Below are 13,562 nucleotides of genomic sequence, written 5' to 3' on the forward strand. Positions count from 1 at the left end.
TATGGACATCGGGGAGGGTATGTGCTATGGTGAGTGCTATGAAATGTGTAGACCTGGCAATTCACAGACCTGTACCTCTGGGGATAAAAATACATTATATGTTTATAAAAAATTAAAAAAAAATTTAAAAAATCAGTTGGGTTTCCACACACTAACAACAATCTGAAAAATAAATGAGAAAAAAACAATATTTTACATTACCATCAAAAATTTTAAAAAATACTGAAAAATAGACTTAACTAAGAAGGTAAAAGACTTGTACACTGAAAACTATGAAACACTGACAAAAGAAATTAAAGAAAATACAAGCAAATGGAAAGACACCCATGTTGATGATTTGGAAGACTTAATTCTGTTAAACTGTCCATACTAATCAAAATGATCTATAGATTCAATGCAATAACAAAATCCCAACGAGATTTTTTACAGAAATAAAAAAGGCAATTTTAAATTCATATGAAACTACAAAGGAATCCGGTTGTCCAAATCAAACCTCAGAAAAAAGAACACAGCTGGAGGCACTGCACTTTCTGATTTCAAATTATACGACAAAGCTACAGTAGTCAAACACGATGGTATTGATAAAAGAACATATATATAGGCCAATGGAACATAATAGAGATCCTAGAAATAAATCCACACATATATGGTTAACTGATCTTCAACAATGGTGCCAAAAAGACAAAAAGAGAGAAAAGTTGGTCTCTTTAATAAATGGGGTTGGGAAAACAAGACAGCCACATGCAAAAGAATAAAATTGGAGCCATACCTTATACCATACACATAAATCAACTCAAAATTAATTAAGACTTAAATGAAAGACCTGAAACTGTAGAACTCCTAGAAGAAATCAGAAAAAAAGATTAACATTGGTCTTGGCTATATATATATATATATATATATATTTTTTTTTTTTTTTTTTGCTATGTCCCAAAATTATAGGCAACAAATACAAAAATAAACAAGTGAGGCTACATCGAACTAGGCTTCTACAAAGCAATGAAAACAATCAACTAAACCAAACGGCAATCTATGGAATGGGACAAACATTTTATATAGACCAGGTATCTAGTAAAGGATTAACATCTAAAATACATAATGAATTTCTATAACTCAATAACAAAACACTCCCTCCAATGATCCAATTTTTTAAGAAGACTAAGGACTTGCCTAGACCTTTCTTCAAAGAAGATATGTAAACAACAAACAAATGTATGAAAAGATGCTCATCATCACTATGATGATCACTAAAACCACAATGAGATATCAAATTGTTGGGATGCCCATTATCAAAGACAGAGACTGAGACCAAATAGTATTGGTGAGGATGTGGAAAGTCCTCTTACACTGTTGCTGAGAATTCAAAATGGCACCGCTTCTATGGAAGCCAGTATGAAAGTTCCTTAAAAACTAAAAATACAACCATCATATGATTCAGTAATCCCACTTCTGAATATTTAACTAAAAAAATTGAAATAGGGATTTTGAAGATATATTAGCACTCCCATGTTCACTGCAGCACTATTTATAATAACCAACATGTGGAAACAACCTAAATGTCCGTCAACAGAGGAACAGATGAAGACAATACGATATATACCCACAATGAATTATCATCCCACCTTAAAAAAGAAATCCTGAAATATGTGACAACATGGATGAAAGTTGAAGACATTATGCTAAGTGAAATAAGCCAGTCACAAAAACGACTAACACTGATTACACTTCTATCAGGTATCTGAAATAGTCAAATTCATAGAAGCAGAGGCAAGAATGTCACCAGAGACTGAAGGGAGGGATAATTGGGGAGTTGTTAATCAAGGAGTATCTAGTTTGTTATTCAAGACAAATAAATTCTAGAGAACTGCTATACAAGATTTTGCTTACAGTTAATCATACTGTATTTAGATGTAAACATCTCTTAAGTGGGTAGATCTCCGGTTAATTTTCTCACCACCATCAGAAAAAAAAGTCAGTGCTTGCCCTCAATATGTCAGTTGTGGAAGATTAAGTTATGTGAATTACTTTGAATTAGTATCAAAAATGGAATTCTTCCTAAAAACGTAGAGCTGAAAATCAATTTCTGTGGTGTTAGGTTGTTTTCACAAACATAGATGTCAGTGGGAAGCACTGTGGTTATAACTGGGTTGATTCCTCTTTAACATATTCTGCCTCTCCTATTCTCTCCTATTTTTCTTTCTTCAAAGCTCCATTACTTTACTGACTGCAGGGATTCTTCTTCCATTACTCCTTTAATTTATCCTCCTTACTTCTAAGAAGTTGGTATCTTTGAACTTTCCTACCTGTTCCATGACTTCCTTCCCTGAGTGGAATACTCCTTCCTTCCCACAGGTGGAAGACTAACTCATCTCAATTTCATTATCACTCCTTCCTGAAGGATGACTGAAGCAATTATACCAGGGTAGATCCTTGATCTGACTGGATTGAATGATCTTCTTTGATAATTTGGGATTAAAATTCAGAAATCCTAGCACTCTTTGATGTTGATTGTACTAAGCAGGTAAATTACTAGCAATGAAAGGCAGACATTAGGAAAATCTAACTTCCAACCAGAAGCCAGTGGGAAGAGTAGAAGAAAAAGAACTCTTGACACTGTCAGCTTCCTGGTTTCTGGTGCTAGTCCTTGGAAAGATCTGGTAGAACTTTTATGTCTTGGGCTCTCTGAGAAACTTATTCATCCTTGAGATATTTTCTTCTTAATTGCAACATAGTTATAGCAAGATTGTGTAATTTTAAGTCAAAAGAACCCTGACTTTGGGTCCTTTGCCTCTTCTCTAGATCTTTTATTTCCCGTCTCTGCCCTTTCTTTTTTTTTTTTTAACTTATTTGAGGTCTGACATAATCCTCCCTACTGACATTTATTTTCTCTTCCTTTCTTTCTTGTCTCTTAATTTCTATCCACAATTTAGGTCTCTTTTTCTACTCTCTCTGCTTTCTCCTCTCATGATACTTCTGACCCTTATATGCCTGATGTTAACATAATTCTCCTCTAGAGTTTCTAAGTCCACTCTTATCTCATTGTTTTTCTTCCCTTTCTTAATCACTATTTCCTATTCTTGAATCTAATGAGGCTTGGACTTACACAAGTCTTTGTTTAGGTTTTTTAAACTCTGCAACTTCCCATCTATGTGAGGTAGAAACCTACAGTGTTATATTACAAAAGGAAAAATAAAGGAGAAATTCTATTTCTAAATACATAAGCATACTACAAAAGGATAAATACTGTATAATTCTTTCTTGAGATAACTTACTAAAATCCATTTAATTTTTAGTCAAAGAAGAAACAATTCTCGAATGCTCTGAGGTCATTGTGTCATGTCTTGACTATAGCATACAGACCAAAATGATCAGCTTGCACTATGTGAAAATCTGATAAGTAGGTTTAATCTTGTCCTCAATTAAAACATCACTACCTAATTGTCATTCAGTGTTCTCCTTGCAGAAGCTGAAAATATGCAGATGAGAGAAATTTCCATGAGGGTAATGTTTATAGTCATTTCTGGGTTAAAGAACAAAATTTATTTCACTTTATGGGAATGTATTTCCTGACATTTGTCCTATTGCATTATAATCAAAGGATTGGAGTGCTGAATATGGGGACTTTTCCAGGAAGGCTGACTGTAAGCAATTATGTAAAGTTCTAAGCAAAGGCAATTTCCATTATGCACTCTGATTGTCAGGAACTCTTTGCAGGTTACATATTGCTGAATATAACAGGTTTCTGCCTACTGGGATTCCACAGGAGATTTTGGATTGTTTATAAGTATAAAGATAGGTAGGTACGCTGCTGCCAATAAACTTGAGCCCAAAGAGACGAACCTGTTCAAATCATATCCATGGATTTGATTACATTTTCTTTTCTTTTTTTTTAAAATAAAATAAAGATTTTATTTATTTATTTGTTAGAGAGAGAGAGAGAGAGACCGCGCGCGGACAGGCAGACAGAGTGGCAGGCAGAGGCAGAGGGAGAAGCAGGCTGCCCGCCAAGCAAGGAGCCGGATGTGGGACTCAATCTCAGGATGCTGGGATCATGACCTGAGCTGAAGGCAGCCACTTAACCAACTGAGCCACCCAGGCATCCCTACATTTTCTTTTATGGGCATGGGGAGAATTTGCGGGCAAATATGAAGTTGTTTTTCAGATCTATGACCTCTGACCTACCAGAGAAGGAAATTGGCTTGAGAACTCATGTAACTCTCTGAGCCATATCTTGAACCTCTCATATGGGAACCACTGAGTTGAGCATATTTATATTTCTATTGTTAATGAGGTATAATGTTGGATTTTTTATGCTAAGTACTTGGTAGGGAGTGACTTTAGGATATGACATGAAATTGTCTTACATTTATTGATTTTCATCCACATACAGAACTACGAATAGTTAAAAAAGACTTGCAATAAGAAATTTTACACACCAGAATTTTTATGACTTAATCATTCCATTCAGGTGTTTGCTCAAATATCTTTTCCTCAGAGAGGTTTTCCAAATTCAACTTTTCTAAAAGAGAGCCTCCCCATTACCATGTATACCCATATCTTAATGTTCTTTTTTTTTTTTAAGATTTTATTTATTTATTTGACAGAGAGAGACACAGCCAGAGAGGGAACACAAGCAGGGGGAGTGGGAAAGGGAGAAGGAGGCCTCCCGCTGGGCAGGGAGCCTGACAGGGCCTTCCATCCCAGGATCTAAGCAGAAGGCAGATGCTTAACGACTAAGACACCCAGGCACCCCTAACTTAATGTTCTTTCTAGCACATGCCATTCCTTTATATGTATAGAGAGGCCATCTGGGTGCTGCTCCTTCCTCAGCTAGAACATTAATTCCATGAAGGTAGGGCTTTTGTCCTTTTTGTTCCCTACTATATCATCTAGTCAGAAAAGATTCTAACTTGGTGATGAATCAATCATAACATTAGCTATCATGATTTAAAAAAAGAAAAAAAGAAAAAGAGACAGACGTAAACTAACTGATTCACAATAGCCAGATTGTTGAATAACCTAGTATAAATTCATAGCTTAAACCATTAAAACCTATTATATACTTATAGCTTAAACCATTTTTGCAATGAAGAGATTTAAAAAAAAATTTTTTTAAAGATTTTATTTATTTATTTGACAGAGATCACAAGTAGGCAGAGAAGCAGGCAGAGAGAGAGAGGAGGAAGCAGGCTCCCTGCTGAGCAGAGAGCCCGATGCGGGGCTCGATCCCAGGACCCTGGATCATGACCTGAGCTGAAGGCAGAGGCTTTAACCCACTGAGCCACTCAGGCGCCCCTTAAAAATTTTTTTTAACATTTTGTGAATAAAGTAAGACCTAGCATTGTATATATAATATGGTAACAATGTATATATGTATACCTAGTGGGGACTGAGAAAACACATTCCAAAATATTTATAGTGCATGAACTTAGATGGAAAGACATCATATTTTCTTTATTTCTAAATATTCTGCAATTATTATTTACCAACTATGGTCAGAAGAAATGAGGCAAAAAGGAAGAAAAGGAGAAAAAATATAGTAGTGAGTGGGAACTGAGTATTACAGATAGTTCAGTGATCATGTTAAGGCACTATAAGTATGAAGACTTTAATAACTAATAATACATGATGTTTTTTGAGCACTCATTATGTTTAAGTACTGTTTGAAGTTTTGTTTTTTTTAGAGGTATAGTATATATTATTGATGAAACATGACAAGCTGGGGCTCCCCAAACCCCTCTCCTTCTTCAAGTGGTCTGGGATGGAAACATGTGCAGAAGTCATGAGATTCTCAGTGTGCTAGGGGATGAGTTGGGGCAAGGACTCCTGGCAGCTGAGAGCCTCTCTCTTCCTCCTGCTCTTGCTGGAGCTGGGACTCTTACTTTTGGAGTAAGCTTTAGAGTAAGCTTATGGAGGCCATACAGACCATAAGGTCTTCTACCTGGTTACTATAGCCAAATTCATTGTCATACCAGGAACTAAGCTTGAGAAATTGGTCATTGAGAGCAATTCCAGCCCCAGCATTGAAGGTGGAGAATGGGTGTCACTGTGAAAGTCATAGGAGACAACCTGGTCCTCAGTGTAGCCCAGGATGCATTTGAGGGTGACCTCTGATGCCTGCTTCACTACCTTCTTGATGTCATCATATTTTACAGCTTTCTCTAAGCAGCAGGTCAGATCAATATCTGACATATTGGAGGTGGGGACTTGAGAAGACCATGCCAGTGAACTTCTCATTCAGTGCAGGATAACCTTGCCTATAGCCTTGGCAGTGCCAATAGAAGTAGGGATGATGTCCTGGGCAGCCTCTTGGCCACCACTCCACAGCTTCCCAGAGGGGCTGTCCATGGTCTTCTGGGTGGCAGTGATGTCCTGGACTGTTGTCACGAGTCCCCCCACAATGCTGAAGTTGTCAGATATGACCTTGGCCAGAGAGGCCAAGCAGTTGGTGGTGCAGGAGGCATTGCTGACAACCTACAGGGAATTGTCATACTTCTCATGGTTCATGCCTATCACTAATATGGCATCAGCAGAAAGGGCAGAGATGATGACCTTCATGGCCCCAACCTTCAAGTGAGCCCCCACCTCAATGGTATAAGACCCCAGTGGACTCTACAACATACTCAACATCAGCCTCACTCCATTTGATGTTGGCGGGATTCTTGCTCCCAGAAGATGGAGGTGGCTTTCTCTTGATGACAAATTTCCCATTCTTAGTCTTAACTGTGCTCTTTGTGCTGTCAACTTTACTGTGGTGGAATCATACTGGAACATGTAGACCATGTAGTTGAGGTTAATGAAGGGGTTGTTAATGACCACAATATCCACTTTGCCAGAGATAAAAGCAGCTCTGGTGACCAGGTGCCCAGATGGCCAAATCCATTTACTCTGACCTTCACCATTGTCTCTGGCACTGCACAAGAGGATGCAGCTGTCTGCAGAATGGGGAGGAGCAGAGAGCCTCAGGTTCTTTACATAAGTAAAATTGTTTAATTCTCATAATTGCAAAATGAGGTCAGTGTTATACTTCTTGTCATTATCATCATTGTCATCTCCACTGTCTAGATAGAACACAGAGAGGTCATACTGCTTCCCAAAGTTGCCCAGCCAGGAGCTGGCAGACCTGAGATTTGATCTGTTTCCAGGATCTGTAGTCTTAACTTCTGATTAAGAATAAGAAAGGGAGTAACTGTTTCTGAGATAAGAATGAGGAAAAAAAAAAAAAAAAAAAAAAAAAAAGAATGAGGAAAACATCATTTCATTCTAGAATTTGTATCTTATTTTTTAAAAAACAAAGCAGTGTAAAATATTTTGTTTACTATTTAAAATGGCTCACTTGGGTTTAGTGAAACATATAGGGCAATTTTGAATATTTGGGTATGAATGAGCAAATTGCTGCTAGAATGTAAATTGATGAGTTATAGAACACATACTGTGTGATAATTATAGTGTTTTAGTAACATGACAGGCTACTCAGTACAGCAAGTGACCTTAATAATAACTTAGAACTCTGGATATACACAGCCTCAGGTTGTTGTTGTTGTTGTTGTTGTTGTTGTTTTTAAATATATAAGTTATTAGGGCTTTGTATCAAGACACCATTTTGAAGTAGTCTGAAAACTCTTTTTCTATATTTAACTTCACAATGTTCACTCTTTTCATAAAATGCAACAAAAGACCTATAACTATCATTATGTGGTAGAAAGAATATGAGCTTTGGAATTAAACTGGTTTGGGTTTGACTCTAATGAACATTTCACTCTATGATAGCATACAGGAGGCACAATTTCTAGTATATGATTTATAATGACAGTTCAGGTGAGAAGTTTTCATATTTCTCTAATGTTTAGAGTATATGCCATTGCAGTTCCATAGAACTAAATGATCCAGTTGTCATTTTCAAAATTAAGAATCCTGGGTATTTATTATTTATTAATTGTAACAAATGGATTAATTATATAACTATAAAAGTGATTGAAGGCACAGCTGACAGTTAAAAATGCCTTTACAAAACCTATACCCGATTCCGTTCTCAGTAAAAACAGTTCAGGAAATTTAATTTAGGATGCCAGGTGGCACAATAGGTTATACATTAACTTGTCCCCTCTGGAAAATTAAATTTGAATTTGGCTCTGGTCACAAATGAAATGAGTCATTTGGTACATGCCACTAAGGATACTCACAAAGCCAAAATGACATTTCATTGAAAAATCACCTGTTAAGAAAAATGTCTGCAGTCACTGGGGACATTTTCAAGAAAAATAAACAAGTGTGTAAGGCAAAAAGAAAGGAATCTAAAGGGCTACTGTGAATTATAGTCTTGTTGAAGATCTGGAGGAAGAAAAGTGCTATACCATTTATGAGTTTATATTCAGCTACAAATATAAATTTTAGCTTGTACTTCCTGTTTTTTCCCAGTTTCCGGATTATAGGAGATTATTCACTTATTTCCCAAAGAGAATTGGCTTTTATCCTTGTCACAGTTTTAGCCAAATGTCAGTTTGTATCAAATTATCATGGATTACTGAGCTCACTGCAAGGAACCATCTAATTGTGATTCTAAACCATATGTTTAGCTCTTCCTGTTCCTTTCAGGTAAATAAATAACATAATTATAAGGACTATTCTTTCTTCATTTAAGGGACTAAGAAAATGTACAATTGACGGACTTCAGTGATAACCTTAATTTGGAATTAATGCTTATTCTTTCACTGTTACATTCTTGCCCATGTAGTAATCACATAGTAAGTATTTAGACAGATGAGATTAATAATGGTAAAATTCCCAGCACAAACACCAAAGTTCAGTTTTTTCATATTCACTATTAGAGAAATACAGTACACAAATAGTAAAATCATTTTAGTTCCTATTTTAGGTGGTTTTTTTTTTTTTTTACTAGATTCTAAATAGACACTGTCAGTTCATTATTTTAGGGTCTCTAGACTTAAGGGGACTCTGCTTTCTAAATCAGGCCATGCCCATTAATATTCTACTAACAGTAATATCCAGACCACACTGTCTCATGACTGCTTTCAGTCCCCTTTCTAATAGTTGATACTTTCGAGGTCTCAGTGGTCCTGGGCATATAAACTGCCAGGCCTGCTCATGCTAGGGCAAACCAAGGTCCTCTTTAATCTAAAGTTTTACCTCAACAGGCAAATTTTTGATCATTCTTCTCTATCACTGGAGAAAGCTTATGATAAAAATTTATACGTGACTAGGCAATGTTAATGACAAAAATTTATTCTCTGCATCCCTGTTTTTTATTCCCAACAGTACTTGCTAAGTAAAGGTCCTTGCTTAGCAATCTTATTAGACTTAAACAAATGGACAAACCTCACCCTAAATAGATTAAGACAATAGGGTCATACAGCAAGATCTACCAAAAAAAAAAAAAGTCATAGGATTTGTATATGTTAATTTATTTTTCCTAAATGCAAATATGCAAATGTACTTTTATGAAAAGAATGCATTGATGTCAGGCAAGCCTTATGTAGGAATAATGGCCTTAAATTTACTAATATTTACTAATATTCTCTATTCAGAAAGAAGTCATTGCAATTAGAATAATTATTTTAAAAAGACCTATAATAGCAAGTCAAAATAAACATGAACACATGGATATATTGAACTCTTCTATAAAAAAGGGAAAAAAGTTTTATAAACATAGCTTCTCTCTTTTATATGGCCTAGATGAAATTTGTGTCCTTTGTATTTTATTAGTCTTAGTAATCTTAGGAACCATAAAAATTAAAATTATTGTTGCTTTTGTGTGGTAATATCTAGATCTATATTCTCTAGGAAGGGCATAATATAGAAAATTAATAGAGAATTTTCTCTGCAGTTTTCAAGTGTAATGGATGAAATTGTGATTTTGCTTTTATTATTCTCAGATTTCTAAAACCTGACTTAAAGAGTCTGGCAGTTATGGAATCAATGAAAGATAAGTGAGCAACATATATTGTCTCCTTTCTAGGAGATAGGTATTGAGTATGAGCCACTGTAAACAAAAATTTTCTTAGACCTCTGCCTGATTACATATTTTTACCTTAGACACTCTGGAAATAAATACCACTTTTCAATGATAGGTATAAAAACTTTCAATTTACTGTCTAAATATTTTTCAGCTACCAAACTGAAAAGCAATTGGCAGTTTTATTGAATGTTAAATCCAGTCTTAGTTTTTCAGATCTTCTTTTGTTACCTTTAAAATAGAGTTTCAATGTTTAACCAGAAGTTTTGAAAACACTTTAAAATCAATAGTGAATAGAAAAGTAGCTTTGTGGGACTTTCAGAATATATTTCCTTGGTCATAGAAACCATGTCTAAGGATTGGAAAGAGTATATACTGTGTCTCAGTTGGGATTCATTTGAAGTTAGCATTTCAATTACAATTCTCTTACTATACTATGTTTTCAAATTATTTAAAATTCTCTGAGATTTAAGACTCAACTTTTTTGAAACTTTGAGATATCCTATCAACTTTTTTTTTGTTTTGTTTTGTTTTTTTTGTTTGTTTTTAAGTACAATATTCTATCACTTATTTTTTTTAATGGTAGGGAATATAAATATGTGGCTGCTTTGGAACAAGAACCAGGTAATTGGAAGATAGGCATGTTACAGAGACTGCTCACCACCCACTGACCCATACAAATATATTACATATTCAAAATAATGAATACAATGTAAAAATAAAAATGAATAAAAATAAGCAGAAGCTTTGGGAACACTGTACTTGGGAAACTAATCTTGCCCCCCCTTTTTTTTATTTTTAATCAATTTGTTTTAACATACTTTTAATTGTGACACATATATAAACATCATCTAGCTTATTTTAAATACAATTAGATCATGTAATTCCTTATTCCTTTGTTTAAACTCCTTCAACAAATCCCTGTTGCTTTTAAGATAAACATATACACATATTTTTTCAGGGTTCAGGCTTATAAGCACAGAAATGACTCTGCTATTTAAAAACAAAAAAGTTAAATTTATTGGAGGGCCTGCACTAATAATGGATAGCTAATGGATAATCTTGGAAGACCTATAGTAACAAAGTTTGGAATTCCAAAAATCAGAAAGAACAGAAATTATCCTTTATAAATGACAGTCTATAAAGGCAGCATAGCCTATCAGTTGGAGTATAGACTCTGAAGTCAGCCTAATTGAGTTTGAATTCTGACTCTGTTGTTTCGTACTGTGTGAGCTTGTTTAAGTTACTTTACCTTTCCATGGCTCAGTTTTCTCTGTAAATAGGAAGAACAGTATGTAGTCATAAGGGTTGGTATTGGGATAGGGAAAGCTATTCTCTGATAACAAATAACTCCTCCAAATCTCACTAACTTAAAAACAAAGATTCATTTTATGTTCATGGAACATGTTCATTTATGAGTTGGCTAGGGGACACCTCCATGTTTTTGTCATGTTTTGGACCTTGTATCCAGCCTGAAGGAAGAGATATTCTCTGGAGCATTGTAAATGGCCATTAAGAGAGGGCTGGACGGTATCATATTGGCAACTAGTTGGTAGGCCTAAGTATCATTTCTACTTAGAACTCACGAGCCAAAACTGGTCACTTGGTTATATCAGAGGGTGCAATCTTACTGAGCCCAGAATATTTGGCAAAGAGCACCAATGACTACTGAAAGCTCCTGAATGAGTAAATATTTGTAAAACACTTAGAGCTGGACTTGGCACATCATAAGACCTATATATGTGTCCTAACTAAATTAAAGAAATAGGGTATTCCTAGGTATGGTCACAGTCAGTCAGAGCTAACTTTAATAAATATCAGCCATCTTAGTTCTTTACATCATTCATTTCAGACACTACATCCAAGGCTGAGCTTCAGGTACTTTCATATACCATTACTGCTGGTAGGTGTCATTTCTCTGTCTCCATTGGGAGAAATGGACCAAATACATGTTTCCTCTTTTACCAGTAGAAGGAGGGTTCAATGTTGATGGTTGCTCAAACCATGAAATGTTAACAAAATTACTCCTTTGGCTACTTTATTTCCTCATATATCCTTCTACCTAAACTACATCTCTAAAAATAATACTTCCCCATAACCTAACCAAGCTTAAAATTACAAAGATACCCAATTCTTTCCAGAAAAGCAAGCAATTCAAAAATCTCATCAGTTACCTAGACAGCCCCAAGAGTCTAGGTGTCCAAGTCCAAGACTTCTAGGTGACACCTTTTATTTCCTTAAGTCTATTACTGGCCCATATCAATAAAAATGATCTACAAATGCTAGTGGAAGAAAGCGAGAAAAGGAGGAAAAATTCAAGCACAGAAAATACCCTTACTTTGTGCAGGTGTAGTCCATTTCTGCCTTAGGGCAATAGTTGGTATTTACGACTTTTTAACTTTATTATCAACTCATTATTACTTTTGCCATTAGCCAGAACCTTGACTATGTCTGTTTTATTTGTTTCAACTTGTAAAGATGATATGGAATATTCTTGTGAGATCTGATCCTATTTGTTATGGAGTATAGCAGTCTTCCATTACCTTTTGTCACTGAACAGGTGACATTAGGGGTCTCTGGTTCCATTCATACTTCAATTCACTCAATATACATTTTTAATAACTCATGTATTTCAGGCACTGTTCTGTACAGTGGGATACTTTGGTGGACAAAACAAATCTCTCTGTCCCTGAGTCACTAACACTCAAGAATGAAGTAATATACAATATATAACATTAAATATAAATAAATAAGAAAATTTTATATAATGTTAAAATGTAGTAAGTATGAAAGAGAGAATAGGTAGAGAAGCATAAACAGGGCTGAAATTCCTGTAGTGGGGAAATCGGAATCCAGTTTTCCTTACAACAGATCCATTGCCCATGGCAACTTTGTAAACTTCAGTTTAGGATTGCTCACTGAGTGACATCCAGAACCTCAACGGCCAAGTAGTAGTATCAGTTTTTAATTTGTAGAAATGTTGTTTCAGTTACATAAAACAAATGAATGGGTCATTTACTTTCCTAGGGACAGCTACATGTCACATTCCATCATAGGAGACCTAACACGTGAGTTCTGGCTATGAGAGAAAGACAGCATATATAAAGACCATGTAGCACATCCTCTAGGCATAAGATAATATCCAGACCTGAAAACGATTTGAATTCTTATGCTGGGAAAATTTTTAATAGAAATTTCATCGTTTTATGATACCAGCTGCTTCTTGATCTTCAATTAACTGATAAGGCCTATGAATCATAATTTTGAATTTCATTTTTTCCATAACACAATTTCCTTAAGGTGATATCATCATACCAGAAGTGTGGATAAGGCATTTAAAGGTCTATGAATGTTTGTGCTTATATAACATGATGAACAGAGAAATATATTAAATCTGGAATGTATACCTCTTTCACGTCCTCTCCATAATGGAAGGTGTACAATGTTAAATGCTTAATATCAGGTATCTATTTGCCTGTACCCTTTGGGGTATGTTAGTGAGTTCAGGGCACAGAGGTGGTGTTTTTTTTTCTGGAAAATTGGTTCTTTGTGTGGTATAGCAAAGTCAACATTGATTCAAAGACTGATT

At 35.3% G+C, this 13,562-nt stretch overlaps 1 pseudogene; it reads right to left on the bottom strand.

Annotated features, from left to right (window-relative positions):
- Positions 1 to 5,896: 5,896 nt before the first annotated feature.
- LOC123946321 lies at positions 5,897 to 6,902 on the bottom strand (annotated as a pseudogene).
- Between the last annotated feature and the right edge of the window lie 6,660 nt (positions 6,903 to 13,562).

This window comes from Meles meles, chromosome 7 (genome assembly GCF_922984935.1).
Source record: "Meles meles chromosome 7, mMelMel3.1 paternal haplotype, whole genome shotgun sequence".
In the NCBI taxonomy this organism is placed as follows: domain Eukaryota; kingdom Metazoa; phylum Chordata; class Mammalia; order Carnivora; family Mustelidae; genus Meles; species Meles meles.